Here is a 25,790-nt window from a genome sequence, read left to right as displayed (position 1 = left end):
TACAGTTAATTAATATCCTTTTTTGTCGCAAAGAATTTCGTAATCTTACGTAATATTGTATCATATACATATGTGTTTACAATGCCCGCTATCTCGACGTTTCGATAAGACGAGGGTTGAATCAGGGAGATGCGCATGTGACGGGGACACGTGTCCACCTTTCCAGCCCCTTCTCGGAGCGCTCGGAAGTCTAATCAGAAATGTTTCTCCCGCAGGCTCCCGCGGCTTCGCGATTCGTTTAACCAGCCCAATCGCGCACGGTCGTCGATTCCGCTTGTTACGGCACTTCTTTGCGGAGAAATAAACTGCCCGCGATTCCCCGCGTAGCGCGATTTCTTTCGATCGCAGGCACTCGCACGCCGATACGAGGTTTCCGCATTACCTACGCCGGTTGAACCCTTATTGCGCGTTATACGTGTACGGGAGGGAGGAGGGGGTGGAGGGTAGAACGATCCTCTCAGCGTATCGTAACTTCGGTATTTTCTACGTACGGAATTTCTGCAGCCGAAATGTTTCCCTCGCAAAAAAAGTTTTTGCGTGGCGTAAGTTATCTACTTTACATCATCCCACCTTTGTTACGGGATATCTCCGTAACGAATTGGCCCGATTGCGGACTTACCTCGAGGTAAAGTATTTCCGAAATAGTACATTTTTATTATGATTTTTTGATGATATTTTGATTGATATGTCCCGAGGGTATTTTCAAAGGAAGAAAAAAAAGTTCCATTTAAAATTACTTTCCTCTGTGTTTCAATAGCCAATTTACAACGCTATAAAATTATATCTCTTGCCGCAAGCGAAATTCTCCTAAGCCATTAAACCCTTCCGAGCCAACGAACTCAATCAAAGTCACATAAATTATGTCTTACTGAAACGGAAACGTACGATTCCGTACGAAAACAGCTAATATTCTTTAACGGTTAATTCTCGAGTATTTATCCAGTTAATTTATAGACGATAAGACAAAAAGGGCCTAAAACGAATTAATATATTGCAAAATTAATCACATAGCAAGATCTAGTCTAGTTATGCAAATCCCGATACTTGTTGTTGCGCGCCGTTTGCGCAGCATAATTCAGCATCGCGAAAAAATTCGAAGAACGCATCCGATCGATAAATTGACTCGCGATTGAAGTTGGACGTGGCGCGCGTGCCTCTGGCGAGCTTCTCTCCGCGATAAAGAGACGCGTTCCAACCACTCGGAAACGCTTCGGCAACGAGACAGCAAGTGTTTACTCTCTCTTTCTCTCTCTCTCTCTCCCTCTCTCTCTCTCTCTCTCTCTCTTTCTCGCTTCCTTCTACAGCAGCATTACAGGGATGTACACCGAACGCACGCCGTGATTCCTTTGAGCATTTCCACGACGGATGCACGAACGTGCGTCTGCTCGGGCGCTCGCATCCATCCTCGTATACCTCGCGCACACCTCCTTGCCCTCTTTCACCCTCCTATTATATAAACTGAAAGGGTGCAGGTCCGACTGTACTCGCGGTTTATATAATACAACATCGGGGACGCAGCGCACGTATGCAATTCCTCCATAATTCCTTGGTTTGCCTCATCCCTCGCGTCTCGCAGCCGTAGAGGAAACGAGAAGGGGAGAAGAGGAGTGGTGAGCCGAGGGAGTCGATAATACGATTCCTCGTATGTCCTCGACATGAACACGCGCTGCATTTGCCAACCCCCCTGCGCCGTCCCCCTCAAACCCCCGTCGGAAAATCTAATCAACCGTCTTCTCTCTGCCGCTGCCAAGGTTTCTCCTTACCTTCCCCGGCAAGATCCTACTTCTGGCGTGCTCTTCTTCCATTTTGCACCGTACCTATTTGACGCCTTTTATTATATTACGCGACTGTGTATCGAAGATATCCATCGATGTTCCAGCAGATACAAAATCTTTATAAGAGAATCAGTAAATAAAGAATAAACTGCTGAAAAAGTCAAATTGCACGAAAAAAAAAACGATTTTGCTGAAGCATATCTAATAATTTAATCAAATGCAGATCTGAAAATAACTTTATTGGATTATTAAAATAATTATGGGACGCTTGAACATAAAAACAATCCTGTGAAACCTTTTCCTATTTTAGCAATCAATTTGGACGCCCGATATGACTATTTTAATGACTCAACAATGGCAAAATTATTTTTGGATCTGTATTTGGCCCACTTTTTCTATGCTTTAGCAAAACCGTTCTTTTCGCGTGGGAAAAATTTTCGTGGCATTTTGATGCCGAAAGGGAGAAAGGACAAAATCGATTAGAATTCGCCATCTTACTCGATCGATGTATGAAAAAAAATCTGTTATGCATTATACAAGACTTTGTAACGATTCCGTAACGTCGAGCTCTCAACGTAATTCGAGGGTTAATTTCCCGTTGCAATTACTGCATACCGGAGCTCGTAGAGTGGGTCGAAGCAAATTTATGCGAGCAATGGGAGTAACATTGTCTCTCTCTCTCTCTCTCTCTCTCTCTCTCTCTCTCTCTCTCTCTCTCTCTCTCTCTGCGTTTCTCTCCCTCGTTTTCCTCTCTTCTTCCCTTGCCCTAGCCTTTCCGCCCCATTTTAATTCTCGTTCGCCACACGCCGGCGCATACCGCGAATATCGGCGATTAAAGTGGCCTTAAAAGACCGGCCGACCACGTCGCGTTACATGAAATATCCTTCGGTCAACGAAGGTCCATTCCGACAGGCGAACGACCAGCAGCTCGCTGGAACGATCAAGACGACGACGGCGTCCTGATAGAAGAAACATGTTCTGGCGCTACGCCGTGCATACAGAACACACTGCCCGTTACTTTTCTCGCAGGCGCCGAGCATTTTCGCCCTTAAAAAGCTTGTGGTCACCCTCTCAGACACGTCGTTCTGTAAATCAAAGCCGAGCGTCCGCACATAAACTATCCATCGCCATCGTTCGCGGGCCGATGCGAATCACGGATTCTAAGCGATCCCTTCATAAAAGGAAACTTACGATCGATGATTCTCAATTTTATGTAACACATCGAGATAAAACTGCAGATAAAAATTGTCAAGTGTTGCGATGTGATATTCTTGAAATTGGAGTCATTGAGGAAAGACGACTCTCCATCGCTTCGTAACATTATTTTTATAAAGCTGAGCATCAGCAGACTCTCGACGTAGAAAGAAAATAACTTGTTAAGAATTATAAAACATCTTAATAACTTTCCACTTTGAAGTTAATTAAAATAAAAAAAAAAGTCAATCTTGATGAAAGCTGAATCTCGAACGACGACGATATTATCGAAAAGTGTCAGTCACCCCTTTCGCGTTGCAAATTTTATCGGCGCGATGAAGTCTCAAAAGCTGTAAAAATTATTACATCGTTAATCCGCCATAGCAAGCAGCCGGAGAAGATTTCACGCACCGCAACGTACAGTCCGACGACCCTTTTAAAGCCACTTTAAATGCCAATATTTGCGCCATGTGTACGTAAACAGAAATTAAAATAGGGAGCGAAGGAAGGCCTGGAGTGAACGAGGGAAGGCTGCACCATTTACGTTGGGATACCATTTAACCCTTTTCGATCGACACTTGCTTTAATCGGGACATTTACGCGCAGCGATGTACTCTTAAATATCATTTTGTTCAAGTGAACATCACTGTATATATATATTTTTAATATGTGAACCACTTATTTCGAAAACGAAATCGAAATTAATTTCCAAATAAATGAACCGTGTGTTTTGTAAAACGCTTGAAAATAAGTAGAAATAATATTCAACGGGAAAAAATTCATCATACGTCATATTTGTCACAATTTTGTGTGACGTCTAATAAATAATTTTTCAACGATGCTTAAAACTCAGATCAGAAAGTTATATAATAAGTTCTCAAGGGTAGAAAAAAATGTCTACTAGAGAGAAAACTGCACACGTTTTCATGCCTGACACGAGCTACGTTTACACCGCAAAAAAATATGCGCCATAAACTTTATTTCTCAAATGAGTGTTTCAAGCGTGGAGAAGCCGCTGCGAAATGCAAGCGCATCACACTCACACATTATCGCGTAAACTTTACAGCCTCGGTTGTAAATTTTGCTAGCGTCGAAAAAAAAAAAAAATAAACAAGGTGCGAAAACGTAACGCGTCGATCCGCCGAAATTTACGACCCGCATGCCCAAAACGTCGCGCTGTGAAAAAGACGGCGAAGCGTTAATTTTCCCGCCGAATTTTTCGCAGCGACCCGATCATCGACTATATCTCGGACTATCGCGCATTGTCAACGTCACGAAACACGATTTTATGGAAACGAACCGAGATTGTGAATCATGATCGTGAATCATGATCATGAATCATGTCTTAGAGTCGCATTCGTTATACTTTATGCTTTAATTTAAAAACTTGCTTTAACAGAATTGAAACGTTATAATAAAACGCTGGAAAATGAAAAAGAAAACGGAAAGGAGACGAAACTTGCTTTCCACCCTTGCGATGTTTCTATAATTCGCCACTTAGATATTTCTCGATCGTACTTATTTAGCTTCCGAATATTTGAATCCTCGAGGGGTCCGCGATCTCTGGGATTGCATACAAATTTAAGGAAGCCTGCAGGAAAATTCCGCGCGAATAAACCGCCGGTGCCGCCGTCGCCACCGTCAGACTCCAAATATCCCTTTCCGTTAAATGTTCTTGAGCCGTTTCCAAACCATTTCCGCGTGGGAAACGCGGCTGATATTCTTACTCCGAGCACGCGGCGCGCACGCGATTCTCCGACCCAGCGCCGTTAATTATTTTCCGCGAGCTCCTGTGTACCGCATAAAATGACGGGCGCAAACTTCGCGATGTTCGTCTCGACGGAAGGCCACGTGCCGTGACTCGAGCGGTAAACTCGATATTCCCATCTCAGAGAAAGCCGCTGCGGCTGGCAGCAACAACAGCGACTGACGTGTCACTCTTCGGATAACATCGCCGTCTCGCAGCTTTCTCGAATTTTTCTTCCAAAGGCGCGCAACTTTCTTAGAATCATTAATAAGATATCTTGGATGCAATTTAAAATCTTACAATTAGATGCCATCTTGGAAAATTTCAAGAAAAAGATGACTTGCCAAAATTGTCCCGAAAAAATATTTCATATATAACTTTTTGATAATTGATAACAAATGTATACCTCGAAAGATCTAACAGAAAATTTTTCAACGAAAATCAAATTTGACATATGCAGCTAGTATTCCGAAATCCTGAAAATCCCTTTCACAAGTCTGTCATTATGTGGTCGTTTTGTGGTTTACACAATTGTTAAAGTTGATCGAGTTTCGATTCTCGATTTTTTACAAGAAAATGTTTCGAGTATCGCAAATGAATTCGAAGAATCGTAATCCTGAGGCTTTCGAAACTGATCCTCTCCGATAAGCTATTCGGGAAATATCTCCGACTTTCCTGAAATAGGAAACGATCCCTAGGATCGGAAGTAAAAATGTGAGCGAACAAATGATTTCTTTTTAAAAACTCATTATGGAAATTCATTAATAAATTGAAATCATATTTAGAACATTTCCGTATCAATTTTCAATATTTTAATTTTCCGATTGTCTCAACATATTTAAAAATTAAAATATAACTTTGAATATATATTAATAATTAATTTTTTTTTTTAATATATTGATTGTAACAATTTTATAATGAAGAAAAATATATAGACAAAAGAAATACAGATTTTCTTACTGATCAAGAAATGCAGAATTCTTTCTGACTAGATTATGTGCTATTGAAATAAGTACTTGAGTATTGGTGAAGAACAAAGTATTATTTTATTTAAAATAATATTAAATCATTATTCAGTGTCGTGTTATTAACTATGTTCTTCTAGCATTGTATTTGACATTCTGTCGATTCCTTACGACATATTTATCATATTTTTCCAACATTCATGATACTTTATGTCAAATTAAACGTGAAATATGTTTCACATTTTATTTTCAATTGCCAATTAAATGGCTGTGGAATCCTAGCATTTTCTACGTAATTCATAATTCATAATTAAAATAAAAAGCGAAGAAAGAGTTTGCATCATTCTTACACTGCGATTTAAATTTTCCTCAGACGGTCCTAAATTCGTCCGATCTCTGAGCCGAATTCTTCTCGAATCTTTTTCTCGAAATCACGTTTCGCGAATCTAAATTTCATTATCAACTCCACGCATGGCGTGATTCGCGGGGATACGGCGCGCATACGGCGCGCCCGGGAAAATGGAGTGCCTATTGGAAGAGGGGGAGAAATGCCGCAGCCGTTCACCGCTGCCATACGCACGCCGCGGCTTTCGTCTCGGCGTATCATGCCGCTCGGTTGCCCCCGCGAATTGATTCCTCTCCTCTCCTCCTCCAAAAAGAGGAGATCCATCCCTCGCGAGTGCCGAGCGCACGGGAGCGACTAAGCACGTGACGCAAAAATCCTTCGGACGTGACACCCGCTCGCCATCCTGTATTCCAGTCAGGAATAGATAAGAAATCCCTCCTCTTTCCTCCCCCGTCCTCCCCCTGCGTCTCCCTTCTCCTCCCCCCTCCCCCTCCCTCTCCCGCCTCTTGCGAGAGCCGACACGGTAATAATTATGCAAGGAATATCACGGTGCGCGCGTCGCGCGCCGCTCGCATAGCAAGTGGACCACGTTTTCCCGTTAGAGCTGGAGTGACCCGCAAGTTTTTCCCGGGAATGATTTATCGGGACGAAGGTGGTGTCCCCGTGCCCTTCCCGATCTCCCTACCCTTCCAGACTGTCTCTCCACTTTTGCATCCGCGAGAGTGGATTCGTTAGCTTCCGCGCGCCGCCCGATAATCATGTCAAACTGATACGCCGGCTCTATTTTTAGAGGTTCTTTCCGGTATGAAAAAGTTTATCAATTTAGCCGAATGAGAAGCCGTCGGTTACTAATTACCCGAGTAGAAATAAATGAAAATAATAGCGACCGGCGGCTAGTAACCAGCTAGGAATCTAATCCGGCCAGCCACTGGCTACATTTTGATTTCATTTCTACAAAGAGAGAGAGAGAGAGAGAGAGAGAGAGAGAGAGAGAGAGAAAATGTTAAAAATATTTCGTAAACAATGACGTCGGGGCGGGACGTTGCCTCGGCGAAGTGTTGACGATGTCGTCGTCGCCGTCAGAAGTTCGAGCTCCGAAGACCGACAACCGATCGGTGTCCTTTTTTTTTTTCCCTACCTGCGGCAAAGTCATAAATTCTTGCGTCAAACTTCGACCGATAAAGAATTCCTTACGATGTTATCCGCGGAAAATTTCCTTTAACGTGGCGTTGATGCGAGCGTTCGCTCCTTTCGAGGAATTTTAAAGAGCGAAGATTATCGATGGGCTTTTCTTTATGCGGGAAAACTTTCCTGTAACAAATGTAGGTGGAAAAGAAGATTCCAATTGATTCCAAATCGGATCCGGAGCAATTATCGGACATAATGAAACCGAGATAGAATAAGCCCAATTTGTAAGTTCGTTGAAAATTCATTGTAACAAAAGTTTATTTCAGCTCCATTTCTTTCCTCTCACTTATAACTTGGGACGAAAGGCATAGAAATCATCTTGTAATTTTCCTCCTAAAAACATTAAACGCTCAGAAGTTTCCGTAATCATCTTAAATTTTCATCGGGATGTCAAAATGATCTCGTTAACGTAATCGTTGTAGCTCCGTGACGTAAAATTTTGTACAAACGACGTAAAAATAATGGCATTTCACGCGAGTAACGGAAGTACCGTTGACATTAAATGGCACTGTCCAAAAAGACGCGACTAAACGTCTTTTCAAGCAGACGGGAACAAACTTCGCACACGTTATTTCGTGGCGCTGGGTCGGCGGCCTCCTCCTTAAAGTTATCCAAACATCTATTTCACGGGAAGTTTCAGCGACAGTCGCGCTGAAGTGGCAGAAATTCTCTTGTCGGCCTCTCTCGACTAACTTTTATAATAATTTCATCGCGTCTGCATATTCGATGTTCCATCGACAACTCCATATTCCAGCAATGAATTTCTAAGGCGTTCTTATGCAGATATTTGATGCGAGTTATGTATTGTAAAATGTCGATAAACATTCCTGTATATTACTTTATATGTACATAACATAACGAATGTGTTATACATATGTAGAATGAAGAAATTTAAATTATATAATGCACACTATTCACGTAACTTATAATAAATATATACGAGTCACATGCACACGCACACAATTTATATTTTATTAGTTTGAATAAAAATTAGTAGTTTTGAATAAAAGATATTTTTTCATAGAGGCAATAATAGAAATTGGACTTTTCTTTGCGACTTAACTTAAAAAAAAAAAAAAAAAAATGTATTTCGTTATAAAAATATTTAACGCTGAAAATCATATTTTTGCAAATTAAGCTTCAGGAATTCAGATACAGTCTTGTTTTTCGGATAATTTTAAGCGAATTTTGCTACGACAAGGATTTCATTTAAGGCTTAGTTGCGCCGAGGTATTTAAAATTGAAATTCGGAAAGTTGGGATAAGTCTCTATTTTCGTTAAGAAGGCTGCATATTCATTAAAGATCTCTCGCCATTAAAATTTCATGCGGTATGGAAAGTAAATGTGGCCTAATTATATTATTTTAAAGCACATATCCGCACCGATGTAGCGTATTCCAAAAAATTAGATACGACATTTCACGCGATATACAAAAACCACGAGTACAAAAAGCACAGAAAGTATCTGTTGTTTGTTTTACATCGAAATCGAGCCGGAAATCGTCGGTTTCTGGGACAGCGAGAGAAATATCATATCGCGAAATTTTTCGCCCTCGCCCGGAGTCAAGTTGTAAACGTTTACGTTTTCTTCGAGAGGGCCGACGCTCTGTGTTACTAACGTGTGTTTCACGAAGCACTCGTGTGCTCGTCGTCCCTTCGTGGATCGAGGTTAACGTGAAGTAAGACGACTCCCGGAGGATAATGTTCGCCGGTATCGGATTTACCGAGCTGTCGTCGGTACTTACGTTACGCCCGAACATCATTCGTAGCGAGCCGTAAGGCGATTTAGTTACAGCCTCCCTTACTTCATACTTTCCGGACGGATGCTTCACGATGCTTTTAGGTTCGGCACTTCGGTAAAGACATTACGTCGGTGATAATTACTGAAGTTCGTATTCCCGTTGACTCATCCCGACCGAGGCGGGTCGGGTATATTTTCGAACTGGCACTATCATCCCCTACTGCAAAATCTCGCATTAAGTATCTTCTAGAATATCTCACGAGAAATTGAGTATTCACTAGTCACGATCATTATAAATCGAATTTAATTGAATTATAATATTTTAGGAATAGTTGATAAAATATTAACGATAAAGTAAACGACGTCGTCGGAATAGAAAAACCTATTATTTGTCAATGATCTATATTATCTATATGATCTATATTAATCTAATTTCTCTTAAGTTTCCGCATTGTCGATCTGTTATCTATTAAATGACACATTAATAAAAATTACACAAAAATTCAAGCAACGTTTCAGGGTGAAAATTTTTTTCAAACTTTTCAGTCATTATCGAACATTATTTTCCTTAATCCGATTACATAAAGTGCGTGTTGATTGAAAAGAGTCTGTAAAGAAATTTTTAAATGCAATGCTGTAATTCACTTTAAATATAATACACGATCTTCGATTTCTTGAACGATGGCAAAGAGTCCCGAAAGCCGATATTCAGCTGACTTTGAACAACTTTCTAGAGAGCGAAGTTTCCATTCTTATGCCGATTTCTAACTTTCATTCAATGAGAAGATAATATAGAAGAATCATGAAGAACTTTTCCGTTTACATTGCACGTAGTAACAGGAAAACGGATGTGGCAAACAAGTTGAGAATTTTTCAAACAAAGAAAAAAGAAATATTCGCATTCTTTGCCATATATAAACAAAGTCGAAAGCGTATTTGATTATTCCAAGTTAAAAGCTGTTTTATGTAATTAAAAGTAACCACGTATTATTAAAAATTATGTCAAGTTTTACGAAAATTTTATCTCATGCGAGAAACAACATCAATTACGATTAATATAGTGTAATTTCTTTTAATAATTAATGTTTCTAATTATGACTCATTACTTTATATTTACATTTTTACGCATTGCGCTACCATATTGTTCACGAGATAAATTACACAACGACTCGCTGAATGTATAATCCGTATTTAACGTTTTTTTTTTTATTTTGTTTCGAGAAATTTACTGTCTCGAAAATCAACTTTTATTTTTACGCAAACATTGCCTGCAAAACTTTTTCATTTTTGTCAAATGTTAATTTCTTGAATTGTTTCTAACAAAAAAATTGCCATATGTTTTGTCATTTTTAATTTTTACAAAAATTTAACGTTTACAAAAACAAACACATCACATTTACGTGTGAATATATATACATTTCCAATTTGTTATAAATTAATATATCCGAATTTTGTCCACCTATGTTGTCGCGATGTTTCCGATTAAAATGCGAGTAGCTATTGTACGTTAAGCTTCGCAGTTTATCCTGCTTTGTCACTTCGTCGCCGATTTTGTGATCCTAATACTTCTGCAGAATTTATAATAATACCGAAAATAGTGTTGTTTCATCGATTAATTATTTCACGGATTTATCTTGTCAAATATACGGGACAATACGTTCAGTGAATTATTATTGTTTCTTGAACAATAAATGCATTATAATTAGCGTTACGATTAGCGAGCAGGTTCCAATTGTAACATCCAAAATATCTCAAAAAACGTATTCACAAATATTTACAGCTTTCGAAAACGATGATAAGAGCCAAAAGACTTTTATCTCGTAACTTTAAATAAATCATCTTGGTTCAAGAATACTCTCATTTTTTTCCTCCAGACAAAGAGAATAACTTTTTAATAGAATCGAAACAATGCTAAAAATATATATACCATTCAAACGAGACATTAAAAGGTATCTTTAGAAATCAATTTGGTGATAAACGATGTCGTTATCGTTCGGATAATTCCAGACATGTTAATGAATTCTTTCCATAATAGGATATAAAAGATACTCTCTCACAACCCCGAGAATAAAGGGGAAAGAGATCTTTTTTTTGTCGATCGACTGATGAGTGCATCGACTGATGTCTCGAATGTTTCTATAAAGTTTCTATAAAAACTTGGATGATGCCAGAAGGGGGTAAAACCTTCCTGGCGTGATCGGTAACACGGTATACCCGTCGGCCGGTGATGGGTGAGGGCGAATTAGCACGATTAAGATGCTATCGCATCCGAGTGGACAGGGGAAGCCCGTCCGGGAAAGGATCCGTCGGGGCATGAAGGGTGGGTATCCCGCAATGGAGGGTGGGTTATCCCGACCTCAAAGTAACTGGCAAGTGGAACGCTCGCGGTCGTAGTCTCACGTGGGTGTATCTATGGGCCGCGATGGTGGTGGCAGCGGGGGTTGATAGTATATACGGGGGGGGGGGGGAGGAGGGGGAGAGGGAGGGGGAGCGAGCGTGTTGTCCCGGATTACGGGCGATGGTGCGGCCAGGACCCGGCCGGCTCTCTTGATGCTGAGTTACGTTCTACCCTATATCCCTCGGAGCTATTACACACGCTGCACGTCCCCATAAATACAACGATACCGAAATCGTCCCCGATACCCCGCCAATCTGCTGAGGCGCGTCCGTCAAAGTAATACGCCCTCTGATCTCGCGCTCGATAATGAATTTAAGCTGTAACCGAATAGTGAATTTACATCCCTCCTTCATGTAATTTAGTCTTGAATGATCGCCATCGAGACCGAGCTTATAAAAACCAAAAAAAAAAGGATAAATAAAAATTTAAAAGGATAAAAAAAAACATTTTCGATTTTTGGACTAAACAGGACGATTTCTGCTTTTGTGTTCCTGGGATGCTCTTAAATCAGAGAGATACATAATTATTGTTTTTACTTTTATATCAGATATTTATGACGAAGAATCAGAGTATTTTCAAATATATAATATAATAAAATTATAAACAATTATTCAAATATATAATATAATAAAATTATAAATGAAAGAAGTAATAAGATAAAAGTCACGAACATCTGTTAAAATAAAATATAAATATGTGCGTGTCGTACAAATTTAGATATGCTTTTGGTTATTACCGAATTCAATATATAAAGCAGCATTGCGATGTGTAATTATTGGCATAATATTTGCCACGCACACACCTGCACACGCACACTTTTGGAAGTCGCGGATGGTCTGTGCAAATATCGAAATTACGGTCGCGATATAATCACAGCATTACTGCAGTTATCGCAATGGTATTAATCAGATGAAAATTCGAAATTGAGTCGTGATCTAACCATTTTACAATCAATCTATTGCAAAATTCAAAATAAATAAAAACTTTAAATCAATACAGAAAAATTGTTTATCCGTAGTTATTTCATTGCAAGTTTAACGTCATAATTATCGCAGAGAATGATCTCTATGATCATTTTCATATTAAACATTGTAATATTATCAGGAGACAAGAATATACCTTCCGAAGCTGTTAAAAACAGATTCTAAATCAACAAGTTGAGTTATAAGAAAAATATTAAATTCTATGTCTTTGGTCTTCTAGAGACTTCGTGTTTCTGCACGAACGCTTTTCAGTTCGTATTCGAAACATTGTCGGACGCCTAGCGGCGCAAAAGTTTCTAGTACGTATTCAGACGTATTCGGACGTATTCAGATAAAAGGGTTATCTTGGGTCATGAGTCGAGAGCACGGGGTCCATCGAAGTCAAAGAGTTGCGGTGTCCGAGCACAATGTCGGAGAGATGGGGAGATGCTATCGATAGGGTTGTTAGGTTTTGTATTTGTCGTTATCGCCGACGCGTTTGCAACGGGTCACACGATAGGAACGATCGGAAAGTGCAACCACGTGCCCGTTAGCTACATGCATGTTGGCGAACTTCAATTATAGGACGACGGAGTTGCCCGTAGGATATCGACGCGCGTGAACCTAGGAAGACCTTGCCGTAACGAAGCCTTGCTGCACTCCTAACGTGCAAATTGGTACATATTTTTATCGCATCGCATGCAATATCGTTTATCGTCGTGTGCGATCCGCAAAGTTAATTCAGTTGAAGAAAATTTTTCCACAATAGAAATTCCACAGAAATAAAGTCCAGTCTAATAATAAATTTATTCATTTCTACAATAACACATTTAAAAAAATTAATGCATTTTTATTTCTATTTTTACAGAAATAATATAAAAATAATTGCTCTCTCTCTCTCTCTCTCTCTCTCTCTCTTTCTCTCTTCTTCTCTTTCTCCACGTACGTCTAAAAAATATCGCATATTCAGCGATATTCATAAAACGAACTGCGGCGTTCTATGTAAATAAAAATACGTAAAGAGATCGAAGCACGAAATTAAAAGGTATGCCTCAACTGGCAATCGGACGGATTTCGAATGGCACGCCTTGATTTCAGTAACGAGAAAATAATGTAAGAGTAGACAGCCACTCTGCAGCGCACGCACCGTCCATCACGTCTACGTTTTTTTTCTTGCCGATGAATCGATAAGCGTGGATGTGGTAGGAGGGGGGGGGGGGGGAGAGGGGAGAATTTATGGGATCGAACCGGAGCACATATCGATGCGTCCGCCCGCGCGATCAATCGGACCTGTAATATTATCGGGATGTACGATCGCGATCGACGGCTGCACGTATCGCGACGACTGCGCAACGACTCGGCGAAATTTAATTTCGAATAATAATCTGCGGTCGCGCATGACGGAAAAGTGCGAGAATAATTACCGATATTACATTATCGCCGAAATTTCATTCCGGCAATAATACTGCGGTTGCCAATGGAAAAGTGAGAATGTTACTGATATTGTATTTGCCGTTGGAATTTAATTTTGACAATAATCCCGCGTGATCGCGATACATTCGGCCGAAAATATATGGCCAATATTAAAACGTTGACAGCGATCCCTGCCGCAAGAAATTTAGTCGTAATTCGGTCGCGCTCTCCATTGTAATCGCGCGTTTATTATCGACATTAATATATTTGTTACGTTTTACATTATTTGCGACACGACATCCGCGTATAATCGGCGCAGATTGTTATCGAACAAGACGTACTCGTCCGCTTCAATTCCAAATATTTTGCGAAATCTCCTCTCGAATATGTTTTACTTGAATACATATGTAAATCATTCTCGAATTCAAAAGCCATTTTTCGTCACACCTCGTCGAAAATGTAAGAGAATTCATTACGGTATTTAATTTCACGATTACTCTTCTTTTTTCTTTTTTTTTTTTTTTTTCAAAATTCATAAGCGACCGCTTTGTTAAATGACAAATCAGCAGATATTCAATCACGCTATCGCACATTGGCGAGCGGCTCGAATGCGCGCGAAATTGATGAAAATGCGCGGCGCGAAATCGCATTTCGGTTAAAACCCATCGGCCCTTACGCGCGCTGTAAATATGCGTGATACCGGTAATTATTTCGTTCTCCCGGTGCCCCCTTCGTCGGCCGGAAATCCGCTGCAGTTAATGCGGACAATAAAAGCAGTCGACTGCCGTAATAATATTGCGGCCCGAAAACGTGTCGATTGGACTCAATTTGCTGGCAATTCGTCGATCTGCGCCACCGTCGTCCACGATAATCCACTATGGACATCATAATTTTTTACGAATTTCAAAATCGTCGCGAACGCGCGATCGAGCGCGATAATGACTTTTGCGTGTGGTGTCTCGTCGGATTTATCGAAATATTTCCCACAAACAACGGAGATAACAAGCGCAAATAGAGTCGAATACACAAAACGCGAAAGTACGCGCATTTTTATCGACGCAAAATACAACGTTATACATTTAACATTTTGCATTAAGCCAAAACTGAATGAAGAATGATTTATATACAGGGTCTTCCGTAAGTCAATCACTCGAAAGATGAATGGGAATTCAAACACAAGTAACAAAATTGATATGAACATAGATCCGAAAATGCGTTGTTTTAGAGTTATTATTTAGAGTCATTTTTACGTTGAAATTTGAAAATTTAAAAAAATTTTTTTTATCAGAATTGAAAAAATGATGTTTATGAGTTTTATAACATAATTAAAGTTAAATAAAAGTTTTAGCACTATACAGAATCTCCACTATGTGGAGATACAGTCCGCTTAACATTTCTTGGCAGAAGCTAGGACTCCACAGTTGTGCATCCTGAGAAGTGCTAAAGCAGTCCGCAACTTTTATTGAACTTTAATTATGTTATAAAACTCATAAAGACCAACTCTCTCTTCCTTCAATTTTCATAAAAAAATTCGAAAGCAAAGCAATTTGAAATTTCAACATAAAAATAGCAATAACTCGAAAAACAAAGCATTTTCGGGTCTGTGTTCATACCAACTTTTTTTCTCGTTTTTGAGCCCTCAATTCGGAAATATTGACCTCCGCTTTTGAAATATCTTGTATATTGTACTATTAGCCTCTCCAATTAGACTGTCATTAAAATGACCCAAATCTAAACAATAGAAACAAAGGCATATGGATAATATTGAAATACGATGTACATCGATAGAAATTGATATCGTTGAAATCGTATGTTCTGCGACGGTGGCGAGATCGAAGAGCATGAACTGAATCGAAAGCCACTAAAATCTCTGTTTGACTGGTATACTCATCGTATTATCGGACTCGTCGGTACTTGAGCGAAATTTCATTCGGCCGGCGTAACCATTAATTTTGCGCGCTTATTAAATATGGACGGCGTACTTCGATCTTCACATTATCCACTCAATCATGACTGCGGGTACATTTGGCGAGTCAATTTATTTAACTTTCTAACAAGCGAGTAATAACTAGTGTCTGAAGACCGAATATGGAAGAAAAAAAAAAAATATTATAGCGAAAAAGTACACTTTTAATATTTTCCGTATACGATAAAGGAGAGAGAGTATATTATTAATAGGTAAATGTAAGAGATACGTTATCAAATAATTACTAATGCTACTTCCAGCGATAAAATTATTTATATTTTACGCGTACAGATTTTTAAAAATCCTATAGAACTGTAACGAATGTTAAAAGGCGATATTTTTCATTTTCAATCATAGATTATCATTTACAATCAAATCCCACGAGGGGAGAGTCCATTTGCAACAATGTCCATTTGCAACAATGAAAAATTAATTTTCTTTTACACGTATCACCAAGCATAACGTGATGCGCCACACCACACCTCCTTCTTGCCTCAGAATTCGTACATAGGTATACATCCACCCTCATTTAATGATCCTCTCATCGCGGCTCTCGCCCGACAACGTAACGGATAACACGTGTGCTTGCTGGAGCGCGCGGCCACGCGAACTTTCCACGCGAAATATCGAAGATATTCGCTATTCAAACCCCACTTGAACGGTCAAGTAGTATATACCACTCGGATTCGCGGGCCGTGCGAAGTGGGCGGATTTTCGAGCGGCATGGGGGGGTTTAAACTGTCTACGAAGTTGGCTCCCGCGCTCCCTTTTCCAACCCTTCTCGGCCAACTCTTTATCGTCGACCCCCGCGAGCATCGCTTTCATCCCCTCCTCCCCTCCTCCCTCCCCACCGATGTGGGACGCATTTAGCCTACGTGGGCATCCATGGGCATCTCTCTCCCCGCTCTGTGAACGTGCCCGCGCGCAGCCAGACCACCACAGGCAGAACTCATCCCTCCCCCCCCCCTGGCCTGTGTGTCGAATTGCGGCGGGAATGCTTGTACAGTGCGTTTATGTGTATACTCGCCGTTAAAACCGGATAGCCTCACGAAATATCGGGGGCGGCGTGGAGTAAACGCGATTATCATCAGATACACCCCCGAAAGCGTCCCCGGCGCGATTATTACAATTCATTTATCGGCGACAAACGTGCACGCGCGCGCACTCGTTATCCCCCCTCTTCCCCCGCGATGCTAATTTCAATTGACGATTTTTAGACGTTGGACGTCCGCCTTTTCATCCCCTTCCCCCTCCCCCTTCCCCCCTTCTCCCCCGTATTATACGCAATTTCGCGATGCATCTCAATTTGGAGTAGATAGATATCGCGATGCTGCTAGTTCTAGACTATATTAGAGTACTCTGTAACGCATGAGTATACCATTAATACGCCTGGTAACGAGCGAGCGAGCGAGCGAGCGAGCGAGCGAGCGTGCTTTGCGATAACGCACACGCTGCAGCAAGACCTCTCCAATATGACCAGCGGCGATACATCGATTATGCGAACTCGCAAATTGCGAGCGTGTGTCCCGAGTGCGCTCTCTCTCTCTCTCTCTCTCTCTCTCTCTCTCTCTCTCTCTCTCTCTCTCTTGCTTTATTAAACTCTTGAAATTACATTCCGCAGCGCGCGAGCTTGATAACGACATCTCATTTTTCGGGCCAACGAAGCGGCCCCTCATCGACAAGCGTGGGAGCGCGATTTGCCGGTCGATAATTAATTAGTCGAGTGCGCGGGCGATTTTTAAGCTGTCGCAACTGGCGCGGAAGGTTTCTCATTAGAATGATGGTTATTCTCTCCCAACGTTTCAAATGATATTTAAATCCCGCTCCGAGTTCTCCTCTCCGCAATGTAGATACTCGAGACGCTTACGTCCGTGAACTTACCTATTATCCCCTAGAAGTGACCCGTTAGCCGCTTACCAGCAAGTTATCCGCTTCCTAGGCTGATTTAGATATGCGTTCTTAGCTTCTTTCCGAGCAACGTTCCGTTTGTCGCTAGAACTCTTCTGCTCACGCTGACCTGCGAGAACAAAAAACAATTCTACATCAAGTTCATCATTGTTGTATATATTTTTAGGTTCAGCAAAAATCGTTCGTGTTACCTTGAGCTATCAGAATTAACCTTAATAGTGATAACCACTTGTATCAGAATTAATCTTAATAGTGATAACCACTTGTATATGATATCTGCTTTGTATGTGACATTATAATTTTGTGTGCAAATTATTGCAGGCCTCTCTTATCCTACATGTCTTGCAATACTCTGCAACATTTTGAATCAAACGGATGATAATTAGAAAGAGCTCGCTTCTACTTTCAATCTAGAAACGATATTCCTTCGCGCTATCTAAAATCCCCTCTTGACGGCAATCTACATAGCGGCAAAAACGTAAGTACGCCGTTCTTCAATAATTGCGGACGTGCAGCGAGCGCGAAACCTCAATCCGCCGGTGAAAAATTTAATCCGGAAATTTCGGTTCTACCTGGTATTTAGGTCGGGCTGCACTTTTACCGCACGCCCAATATTTTCGAACGCGCGTGACGCGCGCACGACGGTGCGTGCACACGAATCTCTCACCACTGAAAGCCTCGCATTTCAAACCGCGGTAAAGCTTTGCGGTCCGCCCAACTAAAAATTCTACTTTCGACGAGCAACTGTCAATCATGAGATTTAATCGTTTCAAAAAGCGAACTTTGCGTCGGACATGCGGAGTATCAGCTAGCGCCAATTTCTTTAGCAAAAATTAAAATGTTAAATGTAAAATGTTTAATACATTTTTATATTATATTATTGTTTTAAGGTTCCTGCGCACAACATGCGAACAGGAAGCATCAGGAACAGGAATAAATATTAAACTTTGAAAATGAAAATTTTTGGAATAGAAATTAAACGTAACGCACAACAGATACCAGTAACTATGAGATATATGATGTACCATTTTGCGTTTTGTTTAATCTTTTCGTCCCGAATTTTCCAAAATTTAATTTTTTTTTTCCGTTGCTAATATTTCCATTGTGCGTGTGAAATATTATATTATTTTAAATAATATTATATTATATTATTTTTTATACCGTTATTTTGTATAACGTTATAACGTTAAAACATTCATTACGCTTTTCAAGTTGCAATTATGTTAAACTGCAATTCAATTTAAATCCTCCGCTTGAACTACTACTTGTAAGTGGCGTTCAATTTACTTGTATTTTCTTAGATGCTTACTCGAGGAAAATCTCGCGGAGCACGTTCTTTCAGTTTAAGCACCACGTCTGTCCGGCGAGGAGCAGAAATAAAATAAAATGCCAATTCTCTCCTATCAATCAGCTTGATGCCGCCGCATATAGATCATCGAGGTCATAAATCTTCAACTCGCGGTGAACATTCGCGCCGTCGTACGCGCTTCTCGACGAGCTTCTCTGAAGTATCAGCACGTACGCGGTGCATCCACATTTCCGGAGAGGAGCATGCGGTGATGGACTCATGTTACATATTTAAAGCCGCCTTTGGTGGCTTAGACACGAATTAGATGGCAGTCGCCTCGGCACATTCGAAAGCTGCAACCTATAAATTCGAAGCGTCTCGATCCGTAGTCGCCTCGTTTTATCTCTCCCTCTTCCCTCCCCCTTTCTCTCTCTCTCTCTCTCTCTCTCTCTCACTCCCCTCTTTCGCTCGCGGGGTGAGCCAAGGGTTTTCCGGGGATTAACCTTACCCGCGACTCCGCGCCAGTAATTTCCAATTCGACTGCCCGACCTGATCTCCGTGTTAATTAAACCCCTCCTCGCTGATTATGTTGCTATCGATAGCTCTCAAGGGAGAAGTTATACAAAAGTTTTTAATCGGATATAGTTGATTTCGAGCGCGGCACGATTCAATCGCAATGACAGACGTACACGACGGTATTTAAAATATGACGTAACGAGGCGTTTATCGTGGAATATTCATCAGAAAAAAAAAATGTGCGAGATTTGTTTTAATTATAGAATTCTACTGTTCGTGTTAATAAAGTGGGAGAACGTTCATTATACGTATATTTAGTTAATTTATCGTAGTCTCGATGTGAATCCGTCGATGAATAGGCTAATATATTCAAAATCAAGAGATTTCCACCCCGGTTGTAATTAATATGGGATTAGTTAAATTAGTCGGATTGACACCGTTGTTTCCTATTCCCTTTTCGCCTTATTACAGATTACAGTCGGAAAGAGAATGCTTAATTAACCATGCTTACCACTAGAACTTAATACAATTGCTTACTTGCCAAGAATATAAGGTATTCACGTTCAAAACCAAAAAGATCCTTGACAAACGTAATGCGCGTAGCATTTGAATATTCAGGATTTCGCTCTTAATTAGCGTAGAAATAACGAAATAATCTTATTAAAAAAAAAAATTAACGTTAATGTTAACAAATTAATTATTCAATTTAATTTAAAGTAATGATCTTGATGGATAAGTAATACGATAATGTAACTTTTAATATTTCAAGATATCTCAGTCATCGCGTTTCGTTTCTAATTGATTATTCCATTTTGAAAATTTTGAAATTTTGTATCACGAGTCTTCTATCGAGTTTCGTTTCGTACTCGTTATAATTAAGCGTTGCGTTACAAATAAATTTCTACCACGGTGCATGTTACAGTAACCGTAGAAATTTCCGGAGGAAACGATCCCCATCTCGGACTGGTCGTAGCGTGCGGCCTCGTAAAACCATTCAATTACCTCTAACCAATTTCCCACGTGCGGCTCTTGATACGGCTTTATGCTTGGTGATCATATTAAGATGTACAACAAGACGCGTCCTATGTACTCTTATGAGATAAAAACGGTCGTTTCGCGTCCTTTTCCTCGTACCTTCTCTTTGCTTGCTCCCTTTTTATCGTTTTCTCCTTCCCATTCTCATTGCTCTCTGCTTTATTTCTTTATCCTAGCTCTTTCATTTATTTTTGCGCAACACATTCCCCTTCCGTTATTTTCGAAGCGTCGCTAGAAAAGATTTCTAATGATTCCTACAATTTAATTTTACGCGATTAATTTTTGCACAGGTTTGAGATAGACGGCTTTGTCCGGCTGACCGTTCGCTTTATTACTTTGCGTTTTTACCCCCTTTTTACCGCCGAGAGATTCGCAGTCGAGTGAGTGGATTTCCATTCTTTCGCCGCGTTACGTTCCATCCCGATTTTATTCGCGAATTTTGCTCGCCACTTTTTTTTTACTCATCGTATTACTTATCCTTTACTTCGCATTTCGCATTTCGCATTTAACGCTAAATATGACCGGTTGGCTCGGCCATATTCGTGTAATACAAAAATCTCATTCGAGGATAAAAAGTCAAATAGCCGTGGATAAAGGTTAAATACCGCATAGATTTCCACCTCTGTCCTTTATTCATTTACTCTTTATCTCCCTTTTGCAATCTTCAACATTTTTTCCAGCGCTTCGCGTTTCAGTTTCTTCGACATTATTCTCTCTCTCTCTCTCTCTCTCTCTCTCTCTCTGGGTTCTTTGATACGTCATTCTCGAATTTTCTCTTCGAATTTTCACCGCCATCTTCTTCTCCGCCGACGCATCTTCAATTTTTCATTTCTCGATCGGGCGCTTTTTCGTTTCTTATTTGCGCTTTTCTCGACTGTTACTTTTTCCCTTTCTCCCTCCCACCTTCTCTCTTTTATTTTCCCCCGTCGATTCGTCTCTTCATTCGATTCCATAGTCCGATAGTCCACACTTTCACAATTGCACTGCCGCACACGAGTCTATTCTTCGCTTTGTCCGCTTTTCCATCTGCTTAGCAGTAGAATCTGCTACAGGGAACGGCGGATAGAAAATTCATATCGTTCATCGAACGATTCTTATCCTTTTTTTCGTGTATTAAGTCTCACACGATTCTATAAATTATTTAAAGTGAAAATGGTTCTGAATTTACATTGTGATAAGCATCGAATAAACGGTTTGAAAATAAACGATTCATAAATTTTGCATCGCATTTTTTTTATTTATCATATAAATTTTGTTCCTTCAATATTTTATGTTTAATTCTTCGCGTAATTAAGTATCATGAACAAGCGCTGCTTAAATGTTGTTTCAGCTTTAATAGTGAGAAAGCATACCGCGGCATTTGCTACGTTTACGTTCGCTTCGGCATTTCAATGAGATTCTCTTCTAACCGCCGCTAATGTAATATTCCGAAATGTCTCAGACGAAAGGCCAAATGTTCAGGATATATTTTACGATACACGAAAGTGCATTCCGCTGCAAATAAAAGCAACTGATTCTGCAACGAGATTGCTTTTCTTCCAGTGTTATTACGCCATTTCAACCAGGCAATTTGCAATACTATAGCTAAAAGATTGGGCCGCATTTCGATGAGATACAATAACAATTGATAGAACATAACAATATACAGTATTTATTAAAAAAAAATCCATACAGTTTTCGTGAGTGTTGTATAAAAAAAATTTAAACATTTTTACGAAGAAATAAAAATTTAAACATTTATAATTCAATACACAACTATAAAAGAAGCAACAACCATAACACGAACAATTTCAGTCCAGTCTGCCCAAAACATTTATATTATTCATAAAAATATATATAACGTTTGCATGTTTAATGCACAATTTGTATTCATCATGGATATTTAACATAACATATTCTTAATAGTTTATTACAGCACTTATTATACGATGAGCATTATATCATACATAATAATTAATCGTTTAACGGCCAATTAACAATCAGCTAAACTTTTCCCGTATATCATCATTATTAACGCGAAACCAACCTGTTACCAACCAGGCCGTTCACCTTACATATCGATATGTTTAACGGAGGATAACGTCCTCGGACAATCGCGACGAAATGCACGTGATGGAGCGCGCGAAATTACAGCGGGAATGCTGTCAGCACCGAGAGAACGGAAGCACGGCTTTAAATTGATTTACAGTCGTACAATCAAAAATGCAAATGGGTAATCAAGCGCGTATTCACGTGTCCACGTCGAATGCCGATGATACGGCGGCGTTCGCACCGCGCCGATAATTACACGATATAAAATCATATCAAGCCCGCATCCCCATTGTCGCTCGCACCATCTCACATGCCCTCATCCTTGGAATAACAGGAACGTTTTCTACATAATCGCGAAATATCATTTTTTTCCTTGCCTGTTTCGCGTGTCGAAAATTAAAATAATTAGCAAGAACGCAACGCGCAAATTTTTCAGACAACGCGGACAGCTGTCGATATGGTATAATGCCAATTGTATCGAGTAACGAAAATACATATGTACCTTTGACCCGATCGGTATTTTTCAGAATCAATATGTTTTTGATTAAATCATTCAAATATTTTAGTTCGCAAATATTTTATTCAAGCCTTTGAGCGGAAATTACATTTTACGCGCCTTCTTCTGTGCCGGGCCGGGCCGGACCCGCCCGAATATTCAACGCACGTAAAAATTATCTTTCCCCTGTCAGTCGATCGCTGTCATTACTATTTGCGATAGCAAGCCGCAAATATCATGCGTGACATCAAATATTTCTTTCAGCTCGCAGCTTTGCATGCGACGTGTCCCATACTATTTACAATATACGATTGCGTGGAATAATTTACTCAAATCAATTGGAAAGCGATAAATTAGCGATTAATTACTATTAAAGAGCACCGTTAAATCAATCAATCGCGCTGTAATTCGTGTTTACATTTTATTTAGACGGGATATATTGCTCGCCACGAGCCATCGCATCGCTACGAGGGACCTCTTCCACCCCCGGTATTATCCGGCGGCCGTGTACGGGCGGTGTGTGCGTGCGACGATTAAAAATAATATTTCCACCCACGCGGTCTTTACGCGCAAACAATGCGGCGCCGCTGTACAGATGGCTCGCGCTCTGCATAATTTCTGGTAATTTTAGATCGCCGCGATAAAGCGGCGTGTGTTCCAGGAGAAAAAGGGATCCGCAGAGAGAGACCCGGCCCGTGGACTCTTCAAAGCCATTATACTCGCATGCGTGCGTTTCTTGTGTTACGCGACGGGGCACACCGGGCAAATTAATTTTATGGAGCAATAAGTTGCGCCGAGAATATCTCGCTCTATCCGATCCGTTAAACAAACCCGAACTACTACCGAAATTCGGCTGTGCGTATTTCGCGCGCCGTTACTTCTCTACGGTTGGACATTGCCATCGTAACGCCATCCGTATCTCATCGATAATTTCCAAATTACATAAATCTAAAAAAAAAAAAAAGAGAAAAAGACATAAATGTAAAAGAGCGTGATATATCTGATGTTTCGGTAGGCGAATTATAGGTATATAAAATCGCTTCGATCCCGAAGGAGTGGAACTCGGAGGATGGTCGCTGTCCGCGTATCTGTATGCGCGAGGGAAAGGAGGGGGGGGAGAGTGTATGATAGTGAAAAACACGGGGTGCATGGGAATTAATTCTGCAATGGCCGCGGGCAGAGCTGTCTCGAGTATCCGTCCAGAATGCGTTATACGTTTTTATTATTTCTCAGGACTCATTGTATCCCGTTATTGATCCCCCTACGGCACGGCGTAACCTAGCCGCGATCGCAATAAAGGTACTCCGCCGCGATAACTCGTATCCTCAAGGATACAACTTCGCAATATAATAATAACGCAAATCGAAAACGTTCCCCATTATTTGCGCGAAGAATGGCCGTCCTTAATGGCTTTAGGGGATGGTGCTTTCTGCATCCCCATATATTACCGGAGTTAACTTCGCGTAACGTACCGGCGTTGCGCGCGATTAAAGCCGCAACATTTAAATAAAATGTTGCGTGACGATGCAAAGAAAAAAAAAAAAAAAAAAAACAACAAAAAGAAGCGCAAAAAGGTGTGGAAAAAGCGCTGGTTGTTGAGATGCTCGTATAATGAGGAATATCGGCGCCATAAAGATTCAATAAAAATTACAATGTAATCAGAAGAGGATAATGGGGTAATATTATCGTAAATGTCACAATCGTTAATTTATGATTACAAGTCTAGCCATTGGCGATGATGCCAGAAAATGTATATCTCTCAGATATACGAGCTTATCGATCTACCAACTTATCGGCTTATCGAAATTTTTCGATCTCAAATTGAAAATCATTCTCGGATCTGCGAGAAATTCCGACGGTGGAATTCCAGGATGGAAAAATTGGGCGACTACTGAAGCTACTATTGAAGCTATTCCGAAAAAGCCGCGCAACGGAAACGCGTCGTGAGACAATGGCTACGGCAGTCGATTGTCAACGTCGGTCCCCGGGCTCTTCGTTCTTTCTTCGTCGACATTCGCGTCTGAATGCCGCCATAGAATCGACGGCTGCAGGAAGCTCGTTAGGCATCGTCCCGGGTTCCTTTTGGGCCCGTACCTTGGAGCACGTCTCGATTTTTTCTGACCCAGCTTACGTACCGGTCGTGTATACACATACGTAAATACATCGTGGGCCGCCATGCTCTGACTGAAAGCACATTCTTCCGACTTGTGAGTCCAATAATCGCGGATGCCTTGCGCTAATCAGGAAAATTTTTCAGAGAAAAAGTCGCGTCTCTAAAACGCTCACAAATACAACTTCAATACTTTTCAAAATACTATATTTTTTTAAATAAAGGTGCTTCAACTGCATTTAAAATTAATTACGATTTTTACGCAGGAATATACTTGTATCTTCTGTCTGTTATAATTGTGCGACGAATTTGAATACAACGCGTGTTACTTCCTAATTTTTAAAAGCACAAAAATTTCAATTTTAAAAGCGATTTCTTTTTTCTTAAATTACAAAAAGTAATGTGAAAGTGTTTTTTGCCAAATTGTGTGGCTAATTGTGTGCCTAATGTGTAATTGCATGTGAATTACTTGTGCCTTCACTTGTAACTTCACGCTGAGATTTTATTATGATCAAATCTCACCGGATATCTCTAACTTGATTTTATTATAGGAATTTCGTTACGTCGGGTATTGATTTTCGATCAAACTTCGTTAAAGTAAAGCTCTCGTTCTGGTGATTACAAAGAAATGCCGTTATACTAATAGGATTTTGCGCACTTAATGGAAACGGAGGGATATTAAATGCTTCAGATTTTGTTTGATATTTTACTT

The 25,790-nt window shown here is 40.4% G+C and overlaps 1 protein-coding gene across 2 annotated transcripts in view; it reads right to left on the bottom strand.

Annotated features, from left to right (window-relative positions):
• Positions 1–25,790, bottom strand: part of DIP-lambda (Dpr-interacting protein lambda) — a 174,668-nt gene that overhangs the window by 44,926 nt on the left and 103,952 nt on the right. For both annotated transcript variants that reach the window (XM_089076708.1, XM_089076707.1), the window contains exon 2: positions 17,576–17,711. The gene's annotated coding sequence lies outside the window, so the exon portion shown is untranslated. The remainder of the gene's footprint in view (positions 1–17,575; positions 17,712–25,790) is intronic.

This window comes from Pogonomyrmex barbatus, unplaced genomic scaffold (genome assembly GCF_055798465.1).
Source record: "Pogonomyrmex barbatus isolate J1 unplaced genomic scaffold, ASM5579846v1 scaffold2, whole genome shotgun sequence".
Lineage (NCBI taxonomy): Eukaryota > Metazoa > Arthropoda > Insecta > Hymenoptera > Formicidae > Pogonomyrmex > Pogonomyrmex barbatus.
The sequence above is the reverse complement of the archived record's forward strand: the minus strand, read 5'-3'. Positions and strand labels throughout refer to the sequence as shown.